General features: G+C 45.3%; 1 long non-coding RNA gene across 1 annotated transcript; it reads right to left on the bottom strand.

The window, feature by feature from the left end:
* Nucleotides 1-206: 206 nt before the first annotated feature.
* On the bottom strand, nucleotides 207-27,499 carry LOC126285022 (uncharacterized). Its single transcript, XR_007551600.1, has 2 exons — nucleotides 27,388-27,499; nucleotides 207-2,008 (listed from the first exon to the last, which is right to left on the bottom strand). It is a non-coding gene; the product is annotated as an uncharacterized LOC126285022 (long non-coding RNA).
* Between the last annotated feature and the right edge of the window lies 1 nt (nucleotide 27,500).

The following is a 27,500-nucleotide window of genomic DNA, read 5'->3' as shown; positions in this document are numbered from 1 at the left end:
AATCACAGTTTTTAGGGACACGCAAGGCCAGTTATCAAACATTACCTGGTTACCTGAAAATGGTTCAAAAATAGACAATTGACGTACAGCGACATTCTCAAAAGGGAGGGGGAGGGGGAGGGGGAGGGAGAGAGAGAGAGAGAGAGAGAGAGAGAGAGAGAGAGAGAGAGAGAGAGAGAGAGAGAGATGATGAACTAAACTGAAAAAACTGTTGTGCGGGGACTTTATTACTTAGTCTTATAATTACGGCAAAAGTATTATTACACTTCAATTACGGCAGCTCTTTAGTGACACCAGGTGTATTAATCAACAAGATTACAATGACCAATCTTGTGCCCAACACACAAACTCAGTTAAAACACAAATCCTTGTTTCCTTAACATGTGCCTTCTCTTGGTGCCTATTGATTGCATAAACTTGTAACTGTGCTGTACAATGATTCTTGATGAACTTCTAGTGGGAATATTGTAATTATGTGTTTTGCATAATCTATAAAACCTGTGTCATAATAATACTTTGAAAAGATTCCTCAAAGTCAATTACCTATAATATTATATAAACTTAGCTGTTTATATGTGGCAGTAATGTAATATACAAAGAAGGTGGGTAAAAATGAGTAAATACATTGACAGCTAGCAAGAAGGGTTACAGTTGTATGCCCCTTCTTTGTGGAGATGGCCAGATATATAGCACAAATTCAGACTGTAAAAGAATGGTGCACAGAATTGGCCATTATAAATTCGAAGGAACCATTCCAATGTTTTAAGAGTCCTTCAGGGAACTGCATAGAACCTCAAACTTGGCCAGATAGGGATTTGGAGCTCAACTTCAGTGCCTCAAATACTGTAACGTGTCACTCAGTGCAAGAATGTGCAATTTTATTGACATCAAGGTGATCAGAGGTAGAAGCTCTACAAATATAAAACAAAATCAGACCATTCCTTTACTTTGTGCATGACAGGCAAATTATATACTTGGATAACATTCAGTGACATCTTTTATTATAAAGGTAGAAGAAAATATTTTGTGTTAGCAAAAAACATGCTTTCATGTTGGAGGATTTGTATGAAACTAGAATTTTATCATTGGCACAAGGTGACTTCTAACCTTAGCATAAAATGCTCGGCTGCTGATACACATCATAAGTCCACCTGATGATTGGAGTATTTAATCACACAGGAGGTATGCCTTACGGATGACTGATGTGAAATACTATGTTGACTGTGCTGAGCTACATGCTTCCAGGAAATATGCACTACAAAGAGAGAGAGTCTCTTGTGAATATATGTCATTGCAAATAAGATACACACAAAACTGTCAAACAGCCTCCTCGCCTTCCAGAAATGTGACAAAGTATCAAACGTGTATATCACAAAATTAAATGTGGAGTAATGCTATTTAGTATGTTCTGGTTTTTATGTGCAATTGTATCTAACATACATGATCAAATTATTCAGTTCTAAAACACTAGTTATTAAGTGGCAGTGACGCAGCAAGTGAAACAAAGTAGGTAAGTAATGAATTTAAATCAAAATATCACCATTACTCAATGGAATGCTTGCATTTGTATACTCCAAAGTCTTCAAGAAGTTGTGTGTTTCTCAGATTGTACACATGACAGCAATTTCTTAAAGAACAAGAGGATATATACTACACTGTCATCACGGGATATCTCTCACACAGTTAATAATCTATAACACATTTATTTCTTCTTCTTTTGCTTCAATGCAGACTGCTGTTCACCACCTTCTCCTTCTGGCCTCGGTTTCTGCCACGCAAGAGGTTTCCGCCGGTACATGGGCCAAGGAGGAATTGTAATAAGGGCAGCCAGTACGAATCCTGCACCTAGGATATACACTGTTTGTGAGAACTGCTGGATGATGTAGCCCCACACAAGACCTACAGCTCCAAAAAGTGTCACAATGATGCGGGACAGACGCTCTGCTCTGCGCTGTCCATCATAATCCATATGCAGTGGAATTTGATCCAGAAGATACATTATTGTGCCCTGAAAATTTTGAACTCAAATCAATGTATAGCATATTTAAGTCACAGTTTCAATTACAAAATAAAAGAAATTAATTATCTTTCACATACTGAAATAGAAAGACTACTGCAACAGCTGGAAAAGATTTTATCAAACTGGAAGCAGAACATGTAATAAATGGTCACATTACATAAAGAGTAACAATGCATCACAGTACTACGAGAATTGTGACAAAAAATGCATATTGCCAAGTACAAGTACAACAGCAATCTAAAACTGTTGTTGAAAATTAAAAAGCAAATATTACAATACCAGAGAAGGAAAGTTGCTACTCATCATATAGCAGAGATGCTGAGTCACGATAGGCACAGTAAAAAGATTCACATGCTCATAGCTTTCAGCCATTAAGCCTTTGTCAGCAGTAGACACACACACACACACACACACACACACACACACACACACACACACACACACACACACACTCTCATGCAAACGCATCTTGCACACACATCTGCAGTCTCAGAGAGCTGAAACTACACTGCGAGCAGCAGCACCAGTGCATGATAGGAGTGGCGGCTGGGTGGGGGTGAGGAGGAGGCTGGGGCAGGGAGGGGGAGGGATAGTATGGTGGGAGTGGCGGACAGTGAAGTGTTGCACTTTAGACGGAGGGCAGGAGAGAAGGTGCAGAGGGGGGAGGGGGTAAATAGCAGAAAGGAGAGAAATAAAAATCAAAAGAAATTAAAAGACTGGGTGTGGCGGTGAAATGACGCCTGTGTAGTGCTGCAATGGGAACAGGGAGGGGGCTGGATGGGTGAGGACAGCAACTAAAGAAGGTTGAGGCTAGGAGGGTTACAGGAACATAGAATGTATTGCAGGGAAACTTCCCACCGATGCAATTCAGAAAAGCTGGTGCTGGTGGAAAGGATCCATGTGGCACAAGCTGTAAAGCAGTCATAGAGATGAGGGGTATCATGTTTGGTAGCATGTTCAGCAACAGAGTGGTCCACTTGTTTTTTGGCCACAGTTTGTTGGTGGTCGTTCATGCGGACAGACAACTTGTTGGTTGTCATGCCTACATGAAATGCAGCACAGTGGTTGCAGCTTAGCTTGTAAATCACATGACTGGTTTCACAGGTATCCCTGCCTTTGATGGGAAAGGTAATGTTAGTGACCGAACTGGAGTAGGTGGTTGTAGGAGGATGTATGGGACAGGTCTTGCATCTTGCATTCATGGACCATCTAGAAGGATGCTTCCTAAAAACCCAGAATCATAAACCCCTCACCTGGTTCAGATTCATTGATGACATCTTTGCTATCTGGATCGAAGGTGAGGACACCTTATTCACATTCCTCCAGAACCTCAACAAATTCTCCCCCATTTGCTTCACCTGGTCCTACTCAACCCAACAAGCCACCTTCCTAGATGTTGACCTCCACCACAGAGATGGCTACATCAGGACCTCCGTCCATATCAAACCTACTCACTACCAGCAATACCTCCACTTCGATAGCTGCCACCCATTCCATACCAAGAAATTCCTTCCGTACACCCTAGCCACCCGTGGTCGTCGCTTCTGCAGTGACGAGCAGTCCTTCTCTAAATATACCGAGGGTCTCACTGAAGCCTTCACTGACCAAAATTATCCTCCCATCCTAGTACAAAATCAAATCTACCATACCTTATCTTTCAAGTCTCCCACCACCTCCTAAGTCCCACAGTCCGGCCACAGAGGAGCATTCTCCTCGATAACTCACTACCATCCGGGACTGGAATAACTGAATTACATTCTCCGTCAGGGTTTTGATTACCTCACATTGTGTCCTGGAATGAGAAATGTCCTACCCACTATCCTTTCTATCCCTCCTACTGTGGTAACCTGCCATTCACTGAACCTACACAATATACTCGTCCATCCTTACACAACCCCTGCTCCCAATCCCTTACCTCATGGCTCATACCCCTGTTACAGACCTAGATGCAAGAGCTGTCCCATACATACTCCTACCACCACCTAGTCCAATCCGGTCACCAACATCACCTATCCCATCAAACACAGGGCTACCTGTGAAACCAGCTACGCTGCAACCACTGTGCTGCATTCTATTCGACTGCATTGCGACTCAGCATCTCCGCTATATGGTGAGTAGCAACTTTCCTTCTCTGGTATTGTTACATTCCATCCTGGATTTTCCATTGTTTGATTTTTGCCTGACGGCTTTTCTCCGAACCTAACCCTGTGTTGTTTTCCTTTGCAACTACTTTTTTTGCATCGCTATAATCAATGCCCATCCTTCTTTCTTTTCTTTCCTGTGTTTCTCTTGTTGCCTTACGAACCGCACTGCACACTCTACTTATGAGCCACACTGTATCAACCGACTGAGCCGCGCACACCAGACGGCCTCAAGACCACGCTGATTGTTGGTGCAGCATCTTATGTCTCACATTACTCCCGCCTATAGAATTAAGCCTATACCTTCCAATTGATCGTGCACCCTGTGTCAGTTCCCATATTTTTGCGTGTTATCTCACTTTTTGGTGCCATACGATCTTACATCTCTAACTACAAACCCCTCTGCACCCCAACATCTTTGCTATCTATCTGGATCGAAGGTGAGGACACCTTATTCACATTCCTCCAGAACCTCAACAAATTCTCCCCCATTTGCTTCACCTGGTCCTACTCAACCCAACAAGCCACCTTCCTAGATGTTGACCTCCACCACAGAGATGGCTACATCAGGACCTCTCCGTTCTATCCCTGTACGCACCCACTAAATCCACCTCATCCAGTCACATCTGCCGTCCCCCTTCTTTACACTTATCCGCCCTCAAACCTGCTACCCACAGTAATATACATATATTTATTGATGAGAAGTTATTCTCTGCTGTGACCTTTGTGACTTCTTACCAATTTTAGTGAGTTTTCGCCTTCCACTATCGTCGTCTTCCCCAGATTGCATCTCTTTTCTTCCCCCTGTGCATCCATTTCGCCCTTTTCGTAATTTTCACTCGTATTTGGGTATATTTTTGTGTAATTTTTCGGACATAATTCTACTTTCTTATGCAATTTCTCACATTTTTGCAGCACCATGGATCTTTGCTCCTTCCATCTGCGTCAATACAGAAAAATTTCCTTATCCCCAGCCAGATCTCAGTCCCGCATATTCTTCCTGCGTGTTGCTTGGCTCATGAAATCCCCCCCTAATGGCCTTACCATCAAATTACCCATCTCTGGTTTCCACCCCTGCTTCCACAATGACCTCCACGAATTCAGATTCCGCAAATCCTTAGCCCTCACCAAGATAGTCCTGAAACCTCCAAACCTCCCCTACACCCCCTCATAGCTGACAAACCCTGTCTTGCAGACCTACTACAATTATCCCATCCTCCAAAACTCCCTCCCACCACCACACAGGACCCAAAACCTAATCAGACCCACAACACAGTCATGAACCTTTCCTCCAGATGCCTTAGTCCCACAGAAATATCAGTCCTTTCCAAAGGCCTCACATTTTGCTCCACTACCAAATTCAACCATGCAGGACTAGTTAAAGACCCGCTCTCCTTCTCCTGGTCCCTACAGTGTAAACACTTTTTCGCCACCAACCCGAGCAATTAGACTCCACTAAAGAACAATATTGAACCTTGCCTAACTCAGTTCACTCCTCCATCCAACCGTGATCCACCCCCACTGCCTCCAAACCACCCCCCCATTAACTTCCCAGAATTTCTTATCCTTGAACCTTGCCTCACCATAATTCCCCAAATCCCTCAACATGCATACTAACCTTACATCTGGAGAGAGAATCACAGTCTACGGTCTAAAAACTGATCCCTATCTTATAATCCTACCTGCAGAACGTTGTTTTGAACCACAAGGATTACATGGCAGAAGGACTCCATCAGCTGTCAGATACTTCCACCTACACCATGTCACAGTGATCCCATTCCAGCAATCCAGCAGGATCTCCAGTCACTACTCAAATCCTTAGGCCCATCCCAGAACCTCTCCCCAGAGTCCATCTCTCTACTTACCCTTACCACTCCCCGCACTCCCACCATCTACAAGCTTCCTAAAGTCCATAAACCCAACCACCCAGGATGCCCTACTGTGGACGGTTACTGTGCCCCCACTGAGAGAATCTCTGCTCTCGTAGACCAACACCTTCAACCTACTACCCAGAACCTATCCTCCTATATAAAAGATACCAACCATTTCCTTGACCGGCTCTACACAGTGCCTTTCCCTTTACCATGCGGTGTGCCCTGCTCGTCACTATTGATTCCACCTCCCTGTACACTAACATTCCTAATGCCCATGGCCTTAATCCTATCGAAAACTACCTTTCCAGACGCCCTATGTATTCCAAACCAACAACCTCCTTCCTAGTCTCCATGACCAACTATATCCTCACCCACAATTATTTCTCCTTTGAAGGCACTACCTACAAACAAATCTACAGTACGGCTATGGGCAACCGCATGGCACCATCCTATGATAACCTATTCATGGGGCATCTAGAGGAATCCTTCCTAAAAACTCAGAATAATAAACCCCTCACCTGGCTCAGTTTCGTTGATGACATCTTTGCTATCTGGATTGAAGGTAAGGACACCTTGTTCACATTCCTCCAGAACCTCAACAAATTCTCCCCCATTTGCTTCACCTGGTCCTACTCAACCCAACAAGCCACCTTCCTAGATGTTGACCTGCACCTCACAGATGGCTACATCAGTAGGTTGGTTGGTTTGTGGGGGGTTAAAGGGACCAGACTACTACGGTCATCGGTCCCTTTTTCCAAAAAAAACTATGACCTCCTAAAGAGAAGGAAAACGAACAACAGGAAAGACGGCAGACGACACAGGACAATAAATACTCCCCAGACAAAGAACAGACAAAACAAAGTAAAACCACACAGAGTGTGGCGGTGGTTGGCCGACCATAGGGATAAAAAAGGAAAAGCCAACCACCGAGAACACATTAAAAACTCAGTTTAAAATCGTAGGCCAAAGGCCAGAATCAACACAATACAATAAAATGAAACAGGAACACTCAGATTAAACGATAAAAAACCCCTGACCGAATAAAATGTAAAACTAAGTCAGCCATAGTAGAGTCATCGGTTAAAAGTGCAGGGAGCGTGTCAGGTAGTGAGAATGACTGCCTGAGCACAACTAAAAGTGGACAGTCCAATAAAATGTGGACCACTGTCAAAACGGAGCCGCAGCGACATAAAGGGAGGTCCTCACATCGCAAGAGGTGGCCATGCGTCAGCTATGTGTGCCCAATGCGCAGCCAGCAGAGGACAACAGACTCCTTGCGAGAGGTCCACAAGGAGGAGCGCCACACACCGGTAGCCTCCTTGATGGCCCGAAGTTTGTTTCGTGAAAGCAGGGCGCGTCATTCAGTGTCCCAAAGGTCCAGAATTTTGCTGCGTAGGAACGCTCGCAAATCTGTCTCTGGGAGGCCAATGTCCAGAGATGGTGTACTGGTGGTCTCTTTCGCCAGTCAGTCAACATTATCACTGCCGGGTATCCCAACATGGCCTGGGGTCCACACGAAGACCACAGAGTGGCTGCAACGCGCAAGAGTACACAGGGACTCCTGGATAGCCATCACCAGACGAGAACGAGGGAAACACTGGCCGAGAGCTCGTAAACCGCTCAGGGAATCGCTACAGAGAACAAAGGACTCACCTGAGCAGGAGCGGATATACTCTAGGGCTCGAAAGATGGCGACCAGCTCAGCAGTGTAAACACTGCAGCCATCTGGCAATGAGCGTTGTTCGGAATGGTCCCCTAGAGTTAGCGCATAACCAACACGACCAGCAACCATCGAACTATCAGTGTATACAACACCAGAGCACTGATACGTGGCCAGGATGGAATAAAAGCGGAGGCGGAAGGCCTCTGGAGGGACTAGGTCCTTCGAGCCCTGTGCCAAGTCGAGCAGAAGGCAAGGGTGAGGAACACACCATGGGGTTGCACGCAATGTGGCCCGGAAAGGAGGTGGAACAGTGAGAACCCTAAGCCTGGAAAGAAGCTCTTTGACTCGGAGAGCGATCGTACAACCTGACCGAGGCCGACGTTCTGGCAGATGGACGACCGATTGCGGGAACAGGAGACTATAGTTGGGATGCCCAGGCAAGCTAAAAACGTGGGCAGCATAAGCGGCCAGCAAACGTTGGCGTCGTAACCGCAGGGGAGGGACACCTGCCTCCATTAGTATGCTGTCCACAGGGCTGGTCCGGAAGGCACCAGTGGCAAGTCGTATCCCGCTGTGTAGTATTGGGTCCAGCACCCGCAACGCAGATGGGGATGCTGAGCCGTAAGCCAGACTCCCATAGTCCAGACGGGACTGGATTAACACCTGGTAGAGCCATAGGAGAGTAGATTGGTCGGCGCCCCACCTGGTGTGGCTCAGGCATCGCATAGCATTTAGATGCCGCCAACACGCCTGTTTAAGCTGCCGAATATGAGGCAGCCAAGTCAACCAGGCATCAAAAACCACCCCCAAAAACTTATGTGACTCCACCACTGTAAGAAGCTCGCCGTCAAGATAAAGCTGCCGCTCTGGGTGAACAGTGCGTCGCCGACAGAAATGCATAACGCAGGTCTTGGCTGCCGAAAACTGAAAACCATGCGCTACAGCCCAAGACTGCGCCTTGCGGATTGCGCCCTGTAGCTGACGTTCAGCAGCTGCAATGCCAATAGAGCGGTAGTAAAGGCAGAAGTCATCAGCATACAGGGAAGAGGAGACAGAATTTCCCACCGCCATTGACCTTTCGATCTGTAGCCATAGCCTCTTACTGTCTGTCCAATGGAGAGTGCATGACGACCTGTGTGGTAGTGACCACTTTCCTATCTTTCTGTCACTGCCACAGTGTCAATCTTCTGGGCGCCCTAGCAGATGGGCTCTGAATAAGGCTGACTGGGACTTGTTCTCCTCCACTGCCGTTATTGAGCCTCTCTCTAATGATGACATTGATGCAGTGGTTCAATCGGTCACCACCGGCATCGTTCCTAGATAACAGAACGCAGCATGTAATTCTCAATGGAGTGAAGTCTTCCGAAGTAACAGTGATTTCTGGGGTGCCGCAGGGGAGTGTCGTAGGACCGTAGCTATTCACAAAATATGTATATGACCTTGTGGATAACATCGGAAGTTCACAGAGGCTTTTTACTGATGACGCTGCTGTATAGGTTGGTTTGTGGGATTAAAGGGACCAGACTACAATGGTCATCGGTCCCTTGTTCCATAAAATCTAAAACCACCCGAAGAGAATAAAAAACGAACAACAGGAAAGACAGCAGACGAAACAGGACATGAAATACTCTGACAGACCAGACAAAACAAATTAAAACACACAGTGTGACGGTGGTTGGCCGACCGTGGAGAAAAAGAGGAAAAGCCAACCACCAAGAACACTTTAAAAACTCAGTTTAAAATCAGAGGCTAAAAGCCAGAATCAACACTTAAAAAAAAACCACTCAGATTAAAGGATAAAAACCCCCTGCCCGAATGAAACACAAAACCAAGTCCACCATGGCAGAGTCATCTGATAAAAGAGCAGAGAGCGTGTCAGGCATTGCAAAAGCCTGCCTGAGCACGGCTAAAAGGGCGCACTCCGACAGCATATGGACCACCGTCAAGGACGCCCCACAACGACAAAGAGGGGGATCCTCACGACACAGTAAATAACTGTGCGTGAGTCGGGTGTGGCCAATGCGGAGCCGACAAAGGATGACTGAGTCCCTGCGGTTGGCTCGCATGGATGACCGCCACACAGTCGTCCTGTCCTTGACGGCACGGAGTTTGTTAGGGGTGGTCAGACCGCGCCATTCAGCATCCCAAATCAGCCGCCAGGAGGCCAATCTCCAGAGATGGCGCACTGGTGGCCTCTTTCGCCAGGCGGTCAACAGTTTCATTGCCGGGTATACCAACATGGCCTGCCGCTACGGGCGAGAGTATGCAGGGACTCCTGGATAGCCATCACCAGACGAGAACGAGGGAAACACTGGTCGAGAGCTCGTAAACCGCTTAGGGAATCGCTACACATAACGAAGGACTCACCTAAGCAGGAGCGGATATACTCTAGGGCACGAAAGATGGCGACCAGCTCAGCAGTGTAAACACTGCAGCCAGCCGGCAACGAACGTGGTTCAGAATGGTCCCCTAGAGTTAGTGCATAACCGACGAGACCAGCAACCATCGAACCGTCGGTGTAGACAACGCCAGAGCCCTGATACGTGGCCAGGATGGAATAAAAGCGGCGTCGGAAGGCCTCCGGAGGGACTGAGTCCTTCGGGCCATGTGCCAAGTCAAGCCGGAGGCAAGGGCGAGGCACACACCACGGGGGTGTACGCAGAGGGGCCAGGAAAGGAGGTGGAACAGGAAAACACCCAAGCCAGGAAAGAAGCTGTTTGACACGTACGGCGATCGGACAACCCAACCGGGGCCGACGTTCTGGCAGATGAACGACTGACTGCGGGAAGAGGACATGGTAATTTGGATGCCCGGGCAAGCTAAAAACATGGGCAGCATAAGCAGCCAGTAATTGTTGGCGTCGTAACCGCAGTGGAGGGACACCTGCCTCCACAAGTATGCTGTCCACAGGGCTGGTTCGCAAGGCACCAGTGGCAAGGTGTATCCCGCTGCGGAGGATTGGGTCCAGCACCCGCAACGCAGATGGGGATGCTGAGCCGTAAGCCAGACTCCCATAGTCCAGACGGGACTGGATTAACGCCTGGTAACGCCGTAGGAGAGTAGATCGGTCGGCGCCCTACCTGGTGTGGCTCAGGCATCGCATAGCATAGCATTTAGATGCCGCCAACACGCCTGTTTAAGCTGCCGAATATGAGGCAGCCAAGTCAACCGGGCATCAAAAACCATCCAGAAAAACCTATGTGACTCCACCACATTAAGAAGCTCGCCGTCATGATAAAGCCGCGGCTCCGGGTGAACAGTGCGTCGCCGGCAGAAATGCATAACGCAGGTCTTGGCTGCCGAAAACTGAAAACCATGCGCTACAGCCCAAGACTGCGCCTTGCGGATTGCGCCCTGTAGCTGACGTTCAGCAGCTGCAATGCCAATAGAGCTGTAGTAAAGGCAGAAGTCGTCAGCATACAGGGAAGCGGAGACAGTATTTCCCACGGCCGCAGCGAGCCCGTTAATAGCTATTAAAAACAGACACACACTGAGAACAGAACCCTGTGGCACACTGTTCTCCTGGACTTGGGAGGAACTATATGAGGTCGCAACGTGCACGCGGAAGGTACGATACGACAGAAAATTGCGGATATAGATCGGCAGAGGGCCCCGAAGACCTCATCCATGAAGCGTAGAAAGGATGTGATGACGCCATGTCGTATCATACGCCTTCCGCATGTCGAAAAAGACAGCAACCAGATGCTGACGGCGGGCAAAGGCAGTATGGATGGCCGACTCCAGGCTCACCAGATTGTCGGCGGCGGAGCGGCCTTTACGGAACCCACCCTGAGACGGAGCCAGAAGGCCTCGAGACTCCAGTACCCAATTCAAGCGCCGGCTCACCATCCGTTCAAGCAACTTGCAAAGAACGTTGGTGAGGCTAATGGGACAGTAGCTGTCCACCTCCAAAGGGTTCTTCCCTGGTTTCAGAATGGGAACAACAAGACTTTCCCGCCATTGCAACGGAAACTCATCCTCGACCAAAATGCGGTTGTAAAGGTCGAGGAGGCGTCACTGGCAGTCCACTGAAAGGTGTTTCAGCATCTGAGAGTGGATGCTATCTGGCCCAGGAGCGGTACCAGGACAAGCGGTGAAGGCACTGCGAAATTCCCACTCACTGAATGGAACTTTGTACAATTCAGGATGGTGGGTGCGAAAAGAAAGACTCCGACGTTCTATCCGCTCTTTAATGGAGCGGAAGCCCAAGGGGTAGTTGGCAGAAGCGGAATTCAGGGCAAAGTGCTCTCCCAAGCGGCTTGCAATGACGTCGGAGTCAGTACAAACTGCTCCATTCAGTGAGAGCGCAGGGACGCTGACAGTGGTCCGATAGCCATAGAGGCATTGAATCTTGGCCCAGACCTGTGATGGAGTGACATGGAGGCCAATAGTGGACACATACCGCTTCCAGCACTCCTGCTTGCGTTGGCGGATAATGCGGTGGGCTCGCGCACGCAGCCGTTTGAAGGCGATAAGGTGTTCAATTGACGGATGTCGCTTGTGACGCTGGAGCGCCCGCCGGCGAGCTTTAATTGCTTCAGCGATCTCAGGCGACCACCAAGGCACAGTCCGCCGCTGACGGGACCCAGAAGAATGGGGAATGGCCGATTCAGTGGCAGTAACGATGCCGGTGGTGACCGATTGAACCACTGCATCAATGTCATCGTTAGAGAGAGGCTCAATAACGGCAGTGGAGGAGAACAAGTCCCAGTCAGCCTTATTCAGAGCCCATCTGCTAGGGCGCCCAGAAGATTGACACTGTGGCAGTGACAGAAAGATAGGAAAGTGGTCACTACCACACAGGTCGTCATGCACTCTCCATTGGACAGACGGTAAGAGGCTATGGCTACAGATCGAAAGGTCAATGGCGGAGTATGTGCCATGTGCCACATTAAAGTGTGTGAAGGCACCATCATTTAATATCGAGAGATCGAGCTGCGCCAATAAATGCTCAACGATGGCGCCTCGACCTGTTGGCACTGACCCACCCCACAGATGGTTATGGGCGTTAAAGTCGCCCAGTAACAAGAAAGGTGGCGGCAATTGGGCTATCAGAGCAGCCAGGACATGCTGCGCAACATCACCATCCGGTGGAAGGTAAAGACTGCAGACAGTAACAGCCTGTGGCGTCCACAATCGAACAGCGACAGCCTCTAAAGGTGTTTGGAGAGGGACAGACTCGCTGTGAAGAGAGTTCAGGACATAGATGCAGACGCCACCAGACACCCTTTCATAAGCTGCCCGGTTCTTATAATAACCCCGATAGCCACGGAGGGCGGGGGTTTGCATTGCCGGAAACCAAGTTTCCTGCAAAGCAATGCAGAAGAAAGGGTGAAGGCTGATAAGTTGGCGGAGCTCAGCTAGATGGTGGAAGAAACCGCTGCAGTTCCACTGGAGGATGGTGTTGTCCATGGCTGAGAAAGGCGTGACGGGACTGGGAAAGCAGATTATGCCACTGGGTCACCTGCTGCCTCCGATGGAGCACCCGTGCAAATGCTATCCATTGCGTCTGAGGGACCGGCGAGATCGAGGTCCTCAGCGGACGCAAGAATCTCCACCTCATCCTCAGACGTAGAGCTTGTAGGCAGTGGTGGAGTAGGAGCCATCACAGGTGCCTTGGTCTTACGGGGCTTCAATGACATTTTCTCCCGCTGTTCCTTCGGTTGCTGTCGTTGAGAGGGCTGATTGGTGTCAGTCTCCGGAACCGAAGATGATCACGAAGCTCGACGACCAGCGGCCTGTGGCTTTTTCAGCCACTGGTTGGTGTCTGCTGTGCCACTGGTAGGAACTTGGGAAGGGAGTGACCCAAGGGATCCCTTCCGAGCGAGAGAAGCCGAAGAAGACTTACGCTTCTCCGGCTTAGAAGTGGGGACTGGTGTCCCCGGTGGTTTAGTGGGTGCTGCTCCCAAGGTAGATGGTGTGGGAGCAACAGCGAGAGAAGGGGCCCCCATTGTCAAGGGGGCAGGTGAGGTCCTCTGACGCAGAGAGCTGACTGTCTGTGGTGCAGCTAAAGGAGCTGGAGCAGGAGTGACAGTGGAGGCATAAGATGACATCAGGCGCACGGGATGTAGCCGTTCAAATTTCCGCTTAGCCTCAGTGTAAGTCAGTCGGTCCAGGGTCTTATATTCCATGATTTTGCGTTCTTTCTGTAAGATCCTGCAGTCTGGCGAGCAAGGTGAATGAGGCTCTCCACAGTTGACACAGATGGGAGGCGGAGCACATGGAGTATCGGGATGAGATAGGCGACCGCAATCTCGACATGTGAGGCTGGAAGTACAGCGGAAAGACACATGGCCGAACTTCCAGCACTTAAAGCACCGCACAGGGGGAGGGATATAGGGCTTGACGTCACAACGGTAGACCATCACCTAGACCTTCTCCGGTAATGTATCACCCTTGAAGGCCAATATGAAGGCACCGGTAGCGACCTTATTGTCCCTCGGACCCTGATGAACACGCTGGACAAAATGAACACCTCTACGATCTAAGTTGGCGCGCAGCTCGTCATCAGACTGCAGAAGTAGGTCCCTATGGAAAATTACACCCTGGACCATATTTAAACTCTTATGTGGTGTGATGGTAACGTTAACATCCCCCAACTTGTCACAAGCAAGCAACCTGCATGACTGGGCGGAGGATGCTGTTTTTATCAAAACTGACCCAGAGCTCATTTTAGACAAGCCCTCCACATCCCCAAACTTGTCCTCCAAATGCTCTACAAAGAACTGAGGCTTCATGGATACAAAGGATTCCCCATCAGCTCTGGTACAGACGAGATACCTAGGCGAATACATGTCACTATCACTCATTGCCTTTCGTTCCTCCCATGGTGTGGCCAGGGATGGGAACGATTTCGGGTCATAAACGTTAGCTTTAAAATGAGCCCTTGAACGCTTAGAGACTGCTGGTGGCTGGCCACCAGCAAGAGATGATGTACCACGCTTCATTGCGGGACATCTACCCTGATGCCACCTACTCCGACCAAGGGGCACCACCCAGCCACAGCAAGAGCCAGCCACCTGGCAGGATGGTCATTGCCGGGAGTCCTGATGCCCCAGGGAGATGAGCATCTACTCCTTGGCATACATGGGGAGTAAACGGCGCAGGCATCAGTAGAGCGATCCCTGTGTTGTCAGGGGGCTACAACCAACAGGGTACATGGCGGCCCCACCACAACGGACTGGCTACCGAGCTGGATCTTAGGTGCAAAAATGTATAAGGTCGTCGTCGCAGCGAAAAGCAACACTGCACAGTGCAGTGTGGTAATCACACCCAGGGAAGTATCCTCGCCCAAGAGATGGAAAACGAGTGGGACACCATTGCAACGACGAGAAAGCCGGCTAAAGGTCTCAATGCACGACAGATACATTGCACCAAGTAAGGCGCCCTTCCCCAAGTGGCTCGCTCTTTGGAACAATTTAGAAAGATGGAGGTCAAACCTGAGAGGGGACCATCACATAAAGCCAAGAAGGTTGAGACTCCTTTTAGTCGCCTCTTACGACAGGCAGGAATACCGCGGGCCTAATCTTACCCCCGAACCCGCAAGTGGGGCTACATCAGTACCTCCATCCATATCAAACCTACTCACCACCAGCAATACCTCCGCTTCGACAGCTGCCACCCATTCCATACCAAGAAGTCCCTTCCGTACAGCCTAGCCACCCGTGGTCGTCACTTCTGCAATGATGAGCAGTCCTTCTCTAAATATACCGAGGGTCTCACTGAAGCCTTCAATGACCAAAATTATCCTCCCATCCTTGATCAAAATAAAACCTCCCATACCTTATCTTTCCAATCTCCCACCACCTCCTAAGTCCCACAGTCCGGCCACAGAGGAGCATTCCCCTCGGAAACTCAGTAACATCCGGGACTGGAGTCACTGAATTACATTCTCCATCAGGGTTTCGACTACCTCTCATCATGCCCTGAAATAAGAAATGTCCTACCCACTATCCTTCCTATCCCTCCTACTGTGGTAATCTGCCATCCACTGAACCTACACAATATACTCATCCATCCTTACACAACCCCTGCTCCCAATCCCTTACCTCTTGGCTCATACCACTGTTATAGACATAGATGCAAGAGCTGTCCCATACATCCTCCTACCATCACCTACTCCAGTCCGGTCACTAACATCACCTATCCCATCAAACGCAGGTCTACCTGTGAAATCAGCTAAGCTTCAACCACTATGCTGCATTTCATGTAGGCATGACAACCAACAAGTTGTCTGTCCGCATGAATGACCACCAACAAACTGTGGCCAACAAACAAGTGGACCACCCTGTTGCTGAACACGCTACCAAACATGATACCCCTCATCTCTATGACTGCTTTACAGCTTGTGCCACATAGATCCTTTCCACCAGCACCAGCTTTTCTGAATTGTATCGGTGGGAAGTTTCCCTGCAATACATTCTATGTTCCTGTAACCCTCCTAGCCTCAACCTTCTTTAGCATCATCAATTGGAAGGTATAGGCTTAATTCTATAGGCGGGAGTAATGTGAGACATAAGATGCTGCACCAACAATCAGCGTGGTCTTGAGGCTGTCTGGTGTGCGCGGCTCAGTCGGTTGATACAGTGTGGCTCATAAGTAGAGCGTGCAGTGCGGTTCGTAAGGCAACAAGAGAAACACAGGAAAGAAAAGAAAAAAGGATGGGCATTGATTATAGCGATGCAAAAAAAGTAGTTGCAAAGGAAAACAGCACAGGGTTAGGTTCGGAGAAAAGCCGCCAGACAAAAATCAAACAATGGAAAATCCAGGATGGAATGTAACAATACCAGAGAAGGAAAGTTGCTACTCACCATATAGCGGAGATGCTGAGTCGCAACGCAGTCGAATAGAATGCAGCACAGTGGTTGCAGCGTAGCTGGTTTCACAGGTAGCCCTGTGTTTGATGGGATAGGTGATGTTGGTGACCGGATTGGACTAGGTGGCGGTAGGAGTATGTATGAGACAGCTCTTGCATCTAGGTCTGTAACAGGGGTATGAGCCATGAGGTAAGGGACTGGGAGCAGGGGTTGTGTAAGGATGGACGAGTATATTGTGTAGGTTCAGTGAATGGCAGATTACCACAGTAGGAGGGATAGGAAGGATAGTGGGTAGGACATTTCTCATTCCAGGGCACAATGTGAGGTAATCAAAACCCTGACGGAGAATGTAATTCAGTTATTCCAGTCCCGGATGGTGGTGAGTTATCGAGGAGAATGCTCCTCTGTGGCCGGACTGTGGGACTTAGGAGGTGGTGGGAGACTTGAAAGATAAGGTATGGGAGATTTGATTTTGTACTAGGATGGGAGGAAAATTTTGGTCAGTGAAGGCTTCAGTGAGACCTTCGGTATATTTAGAGAAGGACTGCTCGTCACTGCAGAAGCGATGACCACGGGTGGCTAGGGTGTACGGAAGGAATTTCTTGGTATGGAATGGGTGGCAGCTATCGAAGTGGAGGTATTGCTGGTAGTGAGTAGGTTTGATATGGACGGAGGTCCTGATGTAGCCATCTCTGTGGTGGAGGTCAACATCTAGGAAGGTGGCTTGTTGGGTTGAGTAGGACCAGGTGAAGCAAATGGGGGAGAATTTGTTGAGGTTCTGGAGGAATGTGAATAAGGTGTCCTCACCTTCGATCCAGATAGCAAAGATGTCATCAATGAATCTGAACCAGGTGAGGGGTTTATGATTCTGGGTTTTTAGGAAGCATCCTTCTAGATGGTCCATGAATGCAAGATGCAAGACCTGTCCCATACATCCTCCTACAACCACCTACTCCAGTTCGGTCACTAACATTACCTTTCCCATCAAAGGCAGGGAAATCGGTGGGAAGTTTCCCTGCAATACATTCTATGTTCCTGTAACCCTCCTAGCCTCAACCTTCTTTAGTTGCTGTCCTCACCCATCCAGCCCCCTCCCTGTTCCCATTGCAGCACTACACAGGCGTCATTTCACCGCCACACCCAGTCTTTTAATTTCTTTTGATTTTTATTTCTCTCCTTTCTGCTATTTACCCCCTCCCCCCTCTGCACCTTCTCTCCTGCCCTCCGTCTAAAGTGCAACACTTCACTGTCCGCCACTCCCACCATACTATCCCTCCCCCTCCCTGCCCCAGCCTCCTCCTCACCCCCACCCAGCCGCCACTCCTATCATGCACTGGTGCTGCTGCTCGCAGTGTAGTTTCAGCTCTCTGAGACTGCAGATGTGTGTGCAAGATGCGTTTGCATGTGTGTGTGTGTGTGTGTGTGTGTGTGTGTGTGTGTGTGTGTGTGTGTTTGTGTGTGTGTGTGTGTGTCTACTGCTTACAAAGGCTTAATGGCCGAAAGCTATGAGCCTGTGAATCTTTTTACTGTGCCTATCGCGAGTCAGCATCTCCGCTATATGGTGAGTAGCAACTTTCCTTCTCTGGTATTGTTACATTCCATCCTGGATTTTCCATTGTTTGATTAAAAGCAAATATTACATGCACTCCATTTATTTTTGTTTGTTGATATTATGTTTAACAGAAAAAATGCTGTGCATGCATGATTGAGCACTTATGATTGTTAACAACAACAGCAGTGATACAACAACATGTTTTCTCTTAGGTTAATGATGGAAGGAGTAAAGTAACAACTCACTCTAAAGTCGGGTTGGTTGACTGGGGGTTAAGGGATTAAACAGCAAAGTCATCAGACCCTCGATCCAGGAGTACTACGTAGCTGGGGCATTGAGTTCACACACCTGACCTGCATTGTCAGTTGGAACTACGTAGCCTAGCATGTGTATGTGTATGTACATTTACACCACATTTGTGATGAAGAATTCGCCCAAAAGATAGAAACATTTTCATCCTCGTTTATGTTCCTAACGATGACTGAGGTGCCTATCAATGATCCAGTGCACAAACTGTATGTTGAGTTGCTAACTTTTACTCATTCCACTGATGACTTTCATACCATATCAAAATTAGGCCAGGGTTCTTATTTCAGCCACTGGAAACCAGGAGTCTTCTTCTGTGACAAATGAACATTAATAGCTCTGAACTGGAAGGAATAGAAGACTTTTGACCAAATTTGCTTTGAATCAATTTGTAACCATTCACAACAATCTATGAATACTGTGCAGCACTACTGTAGTAGTCACACTGATGTGTGCTGGTTTACAGTTGAGGCCACTCCAAGCCAAGTGTTCTAATTTTGGAAAAAGTTCCTGCATGACAATCAGACTTTGATTAAATTTTGTGTTCCAGAGGAACTCTGATAAAGCTTTTCTTTCGTAGCTTTCAATGGTGTACCCAGAGTTTTCAGTGACTTTTAAGACATAATTTCTCTAGCAATATTTTCTTGAAAGAACCAAAACTAGGCTATCTTGTAAACTATTTGTTCTGTCTTTGGTAGAATTAAAAAAAAAAAAAAAAAACGATCAATTTTCATGTAGATAATATGAAGGAAATTTGATTGCAACGATATGTGGTTGAAAAAAGGTGAAGTTTAGCTTATTACATCTCTGGAGATAGAAGGTGCAGTCAAGTGGATACCTTACAACTGCCACAGTGGGACTGTGGAATAGTTTCATTCCAAAACAATCACCACACACATTATGACATTTATCCTACAGGGAGACAAGACAATCAATTCCCGTTTTGTAGAACATGGTTGGCCACTGACAAATCCAAAACCACACCTACTCTTGCACTTTCTCATCTGATTAAAACCGACATCCACAAATACCTTTCACCAAGCCGCCAAGGATGTGAAAACTCACACGGTGAATGATCCGGGCTGTACAGATGATGTTACACTATTTCCCAACCAAATCGCCAAAGTGTAGCCTTCATCTACATGGATACTCTGCAAATCACATTTAAGTGCCTGGCAGAGGTTTCATCCAAACACTTTCACAATTCTCTATTATTCCAATCTCGTATAGCGCGCGGAAAGAATGAACACCTATATATTTCCGTATGAGCTCTGATCTCCCTTATTTTATTGTGGTGATCGTTCCTCCCTATGTATGCCGGTATCAACAAAATATTTTTGCATTTGGAGGAGAAAGTTGGTGATTGGAATTTCGTGAGAGATTCCGTCGCAAAGGAAAACGCCTTTCTTTTAATGATGTCCAGCCCAAATCCTGTATCATTTCTGTGACACTCTCTTCCATATTTCATGGTAATACAAAACATGCCACCTTTCTTTGAACTTTTCAATGCACTCCGTCAGTCCTATCTGATAAGGATCCCACACTGCACAGCAGTATTCTAAAAGAGGATGGACAAGCGTAGTATGTCTGTTACATGTTCTGAGTGTCCTGCCAATAAAATGAAGTCTTTGGTTAGCCTTCCCCACAACATTTTCTATGAGTTCCTTCCAATTTAAGTTGTTCATAGTTGTAATACTTAGGTATTTAGTTGAATTTACAGCTTTTATATTAGACTGATTTATCGTGTAACATAAGTATAACAAGTTTCTTTTAGCACTCATGTGGGTTACCTCACACTTTTCATTATTTATGGTCAACTGCCACTTTTTACACCATTTAGATATCTTTCCTAAATCGTTTTGCAGTTTGTTTTGATCTTCAGATGACTTTATTAGTTGATAAATGACAGCATCATCTGCAAACAACCGAAGAAGGCTGCTCAGATTGCCTACCAAATCATTTATATAGATAAGGAACAGAAAAGGGCCTATAACAATATCTTCGGGAATGCCACAAATCACTTCTGTTTTACTCGATGACTTTCCATCAATTACTATGAACTGTGGCCTCTCCGACAGGAAATCACAAATCCAGCCACATAACTGAGACGATATACCATAAGCATGCAATTTCACTATGAGTTGCTTGTGTGGTACTGTGTGAAAATCCTTCCGGAAATTCAGAAATACAGAATCGATCTAAAAACCCTTGTCAATAGCACTCAACACTTCATGTGAATAAAGAGCTAGTTGTGTTTCACAGGAGCAATGTTTTCTAAACCCATGCTGACTGTGTGTCAATAGACTGTTTTCTTCAAGGTAATTCATAATGTCGAGCACAATATATGTTCCAAAATCAGGCTGCATATTGACGTTAATGATATGGGCCTGTAATTCAGTGGATTACTCCTACTACCTTTCTTGAATATTGGTGTGACCTGTGCAACTTCCCAGTCTTTGGGTATGGACCTTTCGTTGAGTGAACAGTTGTATATGATTGCTAGGTATGCAGCTAATGCATCAGCATATTCTGAAAGGAACCTAAGTGGTATACAGTCTGGACCAGAAGATTTGCTTTTATTAAGTGATTTAAGTTGCTTCACTACTCCAAGGATATTTACTTCTACATTCCTCATGTTGGCAGCTGTTCTTGATTCGATTTCTGGAATATTTACTTCATCTTCTATTGTGAAGGCATTTCGGAAGACTGTGTTTAGTAACTCAGCTTTGGCACCACTGTCTTCGATAGTAACTCCATTGCTATCGCGCAGAGAAGGCATTGATTGTTTCTTGCCGTTAACATATTTCTCTTTGGATTTTCTGCCAGGTTTCAAGACAAAGTTTCACTGCGGAAACTGTTATAAGCATCTCGCACTGAAGTCCGCACCAAATTTCGAGCTTCTGTAAAAGACCGCAAATCTAGGATATTTTGTGTCTGTTTAAATTTGTCATGTTCAGTTCATTGTTTCTGCAACAGTGTTCTAACTTGGTTTGTGTACCACGGAGGATCATCTCCGTTGTTTGTTCATTTATTTAGTACAAGTCTCTCAATTGCTGCTGATACTATTTCTTTGAATTTAAGCCACATCTGGTCCACAATTATATTATTAATTTGGGATGAGTTGAGGTTGTCTCTCAGGAAGGTTTATCTGCTTTATTGAATAGATATATTTTTCGCTTATTTTTCGAGAATTTGGGGATTACGATATTCAATCTTGCTACGACAATCCTGTGTTCACTAATCCCTGAATAGGTTTTGATGCTCGTTATTAACTCAGGATTATTTGTTGCTAAGAGGTCTAGTGTGTTTTCACAACTGTTTACTATTCGTGGTCTCATGAACTAACTGCTCAAAATAATTTTCAGAGAATGCGTTTAGCACAATTTCGCATTATATTTTATGCGTACCTCTGAACTTAAACATGTATTTTTGCCAACATATCGAGGGTAAATTAAAGTCATCACCAACTAGTATCGTATGCATCGGGTATGTGTTTGAAATCAAACTCAAGTTTTCCTTGAACCTTTCAGCAACTGTATCATCTGAATTGGAAGGTTGGTAAATAGATCCAATTATTATTTTATTCCAGTTACCAACAATGACCTCTGCCCATACTAACTCAAAGGAAGTATCTACTTCAATTTCGCGACAAGTTAAACTACTTCTGACAGCAACGAACACGGTACCGCCAACCATGTTTAGCCATCCTTTCGGAACACTGTTAGGTTCTTCGCAAAAATTTTTGCTGAGATATCTGATTTAGTCAGCTTTCAGTGCCTGTAATGATTTGAGCATCAGTGCTTTCTATTAGCGCTTGGAGCTCTGGTACTTTCTCAACACAGCTACAACAATTTACAACTGTTATACCAATGGTTCCTGTATCTACGTTCTTCCTGTGTTCACATTAGGCGCATTGTGCCACCACCTACTGCCAGGTACTCAGCAACCTCAGTTATCATTAGACATTGCAAGAGAGCAGAATGGGGCGCTCCATGGAACTCACGGATTTCGAATGTGGTCAGGTGATCGGATGTTACTTGTGTCATACCTCTGTAAGTGAGATTTCCACACTCCTAAAAATCCCTAGGTCGACTGTTTCCAATGTGATAGTGAAGTGGAAATGTGAAGGAACATATGTGTCACAAAGCGTACAGGCCGACCTCATCTGTTGACTGACAGAGACAGCTGACAGTTGAAGAGGGTCATAATATGTAACACGCAGACATCTATCCAGATCATCACACAGGAATTCCAAACTGCATCAGGATCCACTGCAAGTACTATGGCAGTTAGCCAGGAGGTGAGAAAACTTAGGATTTCATGGTCAAGCGGCAGCTCGTAAGCCATCCATCAAGCCTGTAAATGCCAAACAACACCTTGCTTACTGTAAGGACCATAACCATTGGATGATTGAACAGTGGATAAACATTGCGTGGAGTGACGAATCACGGTACACAATGCTGCGATCCGATGGCAGGGTGTGGGTATGACGAATGCCCAGTGAATGGCATCTGCCAGTGTGTGTAGTCCCAACAGTAAAATTCGGAGGCGGTGTTGTTATGGTGTGGTCGTGTTTTTCACAGAGGGGGCTTGCACCCCTTGTTTTGTGTGGCACTATCACAGCACTGGCCTACATTGATGTTTTAAGCACCTTCTTGCTTCCCACTGTTGTAGAGCAATTCAGGAATGATGATTGCATCTTTCAACACAATCAAGCACCTGTTCATAATGCACGGCCTGTGGCAGAGTGGTTAAGCAACAATAACATCCCTGTAGATAACCCCTGATCTGGGGTTCTGGGTGACTCTTCCAAACTTTACTTCTTTTCCTAAACCTGTCCAGTCCTTTTTCTTCAGCACTCTTTCCTCCACTTCAACCTTCCTGCCATAAGGAGGAGCTGTTAACTCTGAGAGCTTGGATACGTAAAATCTGTTCTGTGTGTTTTCTCCTGTCACCGCTTGGTGAACAGATTTCGTATGAATCCAAGGACACTGAATTTAGATCTCTGAATAACATTTTAAAACATCTAAATAAGAGGTCTCATACAAGGGAGACTTCATGCAAGCATGTTCAAATGATTGCTTTGGGTAGCTATATTATTTGCATTCAAGAAAGGTTTCTCAAAACTCTTCTACAAACTGCACAATGCCCATTAAAATCATTCTGATTCAATATCATTTGATCAGGTAACTTTTATTATTTACGGCTCCTACCAGCTTTATACTATAGCATTAACAAACACGTCCCTATGTGAATGACATTTATAATAGACTCTCTCGTGATAGTTTAAGTACGTCTTCATGAGTCTGCCCATATTTCTTGACACTATCCCATGGATTAAACAAACCTGTGACCCTTCGTGCTGCCCTTCTCTGTATACATTCAATATCCCCCGTTAGCCCTATCTGGTAAGGGATCCACACATCTGAGCAACTTTCTAGAAGCAGGTGCATGAAAGATTTGAAAGAAATCTCTTTTGTAGGCTGATTGTGCTTCCCCAGTATTCTACCAATAAACAAAGGTCTACCACCTGCTGTACCCACCTATGTGATCATTCCATTTCATATTCTGCAAAGTGTTACATGCACATATTTGTATGAGTTGGCCGATTCCAACAGTGATATTATAGTCATCGGATACTGCATTGTTTTTCATTCTGGGAAGCGCACAATTTAAAATATTATCAAGATCTGACTGAATATTTATGCAGTTCCTCTCAGATAGCACTTCATTATAAATAATTGCATCATCTGCAAAAAGCCTGATTTTACTATTTATACTGTCTTAATATACAACATGAACAGCAAGTGTCCCAACACACTTCCCTGGGGCACACCCAAAGTTACTTTTACATCTGATGATGACTCTTCATGCAAGGTAACATGCTGTGTCCTCCCTCCAAAAATGTCCTCAATCCAACACAAATTTCACCTGATACCCTGTATGATCATACTTTTGACAATAAGAGTAGGTGCAGTACTGAGTCAAATGCTTTTTGGAAATGAAGAAACACTGCATCTACCTGACTGCCTTGATCCAAAGGTTTCATTATGTTATGTGAGAAAAGTGAGGGTCAGGCTTCACACATGATCGACATTTTCGAAATCCATACTAGTTGACACTGAGGACGTCATTCTGTTCAAGATACCTCATTATGTTTTAGCTCAGAATACATTGTAAGATTCAACAACAAATCAATGTCAAGGATAACGGCTGTAGTTTTGCAGATCACTTCTCCTACCCTTATAGTAGACGGGTGTGACCTCTGCCTTTTTCCAAGAACTGGGCATGGTTTTTTTATTTATTTATTTATTTATTTATTTTTTTTTTTTATTTATTTATTAAGGGATCTACGATAGATTGTAGTTAGAAGAGGAGCTAACTCAGCCACGAATTCTGTATAGAATGTCACAGGGATTCCATCGGAGCCTGGGGCTTAGTTCAGTTTTAATTATTTCAGCTGTTTCTCAACACCACTGACACTAATATCTATTTCATTCCTCTTTGCAGTGGTATGAGTATTACATGGGGGCAATTCTCCTGGGTTTTCCTTTGTAAAGGAACATTTGCGTATAAAGTTAAGCATTTCAGCTTTTGCTTTTCTACCCTCAATTTCAGTTCCTGTCTCATTCACTAGGAACTGAACACTAACTTTGGTGCCACTAACAGCCTTTACATATGACCATAATGTCTTTGGATTTTTTTGAAAAATCATTTGACAATATTCTGCTACAGTAGTCACTGAAGGCATCATGTATTGCTATTTTGACAGGCAAATGCATTTAATTCAGCATCTCTCTATCTACAGGCCTATGCTTTGTTTTACACCTATTATGCAGTAATCTCTGTTTCTTTACAGTGATTGTATACCACAGAGGTCCCCCATCATTATTAACTGTTCTACTGGGTACATATCTATCCAGTGCATGGTCAACTATTCTTTTAAACCTGAGCCAGAGTTCCTCCACGCGCTCCTGCCCTATGCTGAAAGTTTCAGGTTCCTCAATGAGATACGATACTACTGATTTTTCATCTAGCTTACTGAACATATATCTTTCTGCTTGTTTTAACTGTCCTTTGCACTTTGATAATCATTGCTGCCATAACTGTGTCGTGATCACAGGTACCAGTTTCAATGTGGATGCCCTCAAAGATGTCAGGTCTATTTGTTGCCATCAGATACAATATACAGCCATTATGAGTGGGGTTCCTAACTACCTGTCCCAGGCAGTTTTCAGAGAAGGCGTTTAATAAAATTTCACAAAATGTCTTAAAATCACACCCACCACTAACAAACTGTTACTTTCCCAATTAATCGTTGGATGATTAAAGTCTCGACCAATGATTACAGCACGATAGGGGGACTTACACACAAGTCAACCTCAGGCTTCAGCTTTCGGTGATATCAGGAGATAAGCCTGGTGGGCAAGAGAAGGATCCAATAATACACCACCTCCACTTCCCATTTGCCTATTGCTCTGGTTATCAGTCAACCCCACCATGTCTGATCCTATGGATTTCCATCTACTATGCTTTTAATTACTATTACATCATAGGTCCTGGCCATCTCAACCTAATAGATTTCACTTTCTTCTATTAGGTGGCACCACTTCAAATTTCAGTAACCCTACTACCTCAGTTTGATTTTTGAAAGAAAGTATTGATTTTTATCGCCGGTTACTAAAATCTATTAGCTCTTTTAAGTAAGATAAATTTTCTTAATTTCGTATCTTAAGAACCCATCCTTTATCCAACTTGAAATTCAAACCACAGAAACGTAAAGTTAAAATTGTACTTTTTGTTCACTGTGATGGTACATACAATAAACAAATATAATAAATATTTACACTCTGCCACACATTTCACAGTGGTTCTTAGAGTATGGATATACATACACCATGGGGTCCAAACCTTTCACTGATTTGATAAGGATTGACTCAGTTACATAATTGCAGTGTCTCACACTGTTTTGTTATTTCACATTCACTGTTTTTTGCAATTATTGGAATGCTGGAGCATATAATAAATACATAGATATGGTCGGTAAAGAAGAATTAAACACAAAATATTCCTACAAATGTGAATCATTTTGCCACAAGAAAGAGTAGTCACAAATAAGGAACAGGAATAATGAAACTGTCTTTTATCTGGTAATAAATACGCAACCAATCGCTTTTTTGCGATTTATTCAACCAGGAGCCACTGCAGGCTCATCTTCAGGTGGAGATGTTACAAGAACGTTATGTTGTCGACCAAGTGTAACTTGATGCAGTGCTGGTGAGTGTACTGCCTTGTGGTATTCACATCAGATTGCTTCTTATAACGTGCTATATGTACACAAATAAACAAAGTAAGAGGCTACCAGTACACTTGGTTTTACACTAAAAAACCAAGTGTAGCTGCATACTGTGTTTATTTGTGTGCATATCTTAATAATGCACATATCTGATGTGGATACCACAAGGCAGTGAACTTCCCGGCACTACCTACACTTGGTCCACAACATAATTTTCTTTTAACACCTCCATCTGAAGATGAACCTGCAGTGGCTCGAAAACATGTTCATGGTTGAATAAATCGTAAAAAAAAACGACTGGTTGCATACTTATTACATAATAAACGCCAATTTAAATCACAGTCGCAGTTCGTCATCGACAATGGATATACTGAACATAATGAAACTGTCAGAAATTGTGTGAAAGAGAACACAGAAAGAAATTATTAATTCATAGTAGGGGGTGATTTTACAATATGATTAAGAAATAATTATCACGTAAGAAACTACCCGTAGGAGCACATGACAAATTGAGATTTTTAAAAATTGAGTTTCCTGTGATACCACAGAAAATCTCCACGTTTGTTGAGACCATACGGCATCGCCGATCTGTTCGTGGGTATCATTTAATATTATTTTGCCACTCATGATTATGTTTTTTTGGGTAAAACTAATTTTACACCCAATTTATAACGTTCAGTATCATACTTCTATCATTTTTATTCATATTCACAACTTACCGTCAAACTAACACGTCTTCACTGTTTACAAAACGGGTATACGTCATAGTCCTTTCCATTCCGCAAAGAACTCAGAAAACAATGTAGAGTGGTGGTATATCTGCAACGTCTAT

The sequence above is a fragment of the Schistocerca gregaria genome, chromosome 8 (genome assembly GCF_023897955.1).
Source record: "Schistocerca gregaria isolate iqSchGreg1 chromosome 8, iqSchGreg1.2, whole genome shotgun sequence".
NCBI lineage: Eukaryota > Metazoa > Arthropoda > Insecta > Orthoptera > Acrididae > Schistocerca > Schistocerca gregaria.
The sequence above is the reverse complement of the archived record's forward strand: the minus strand, read 5'-3'. Positions and strand labels throughout refer to the sequence as shown.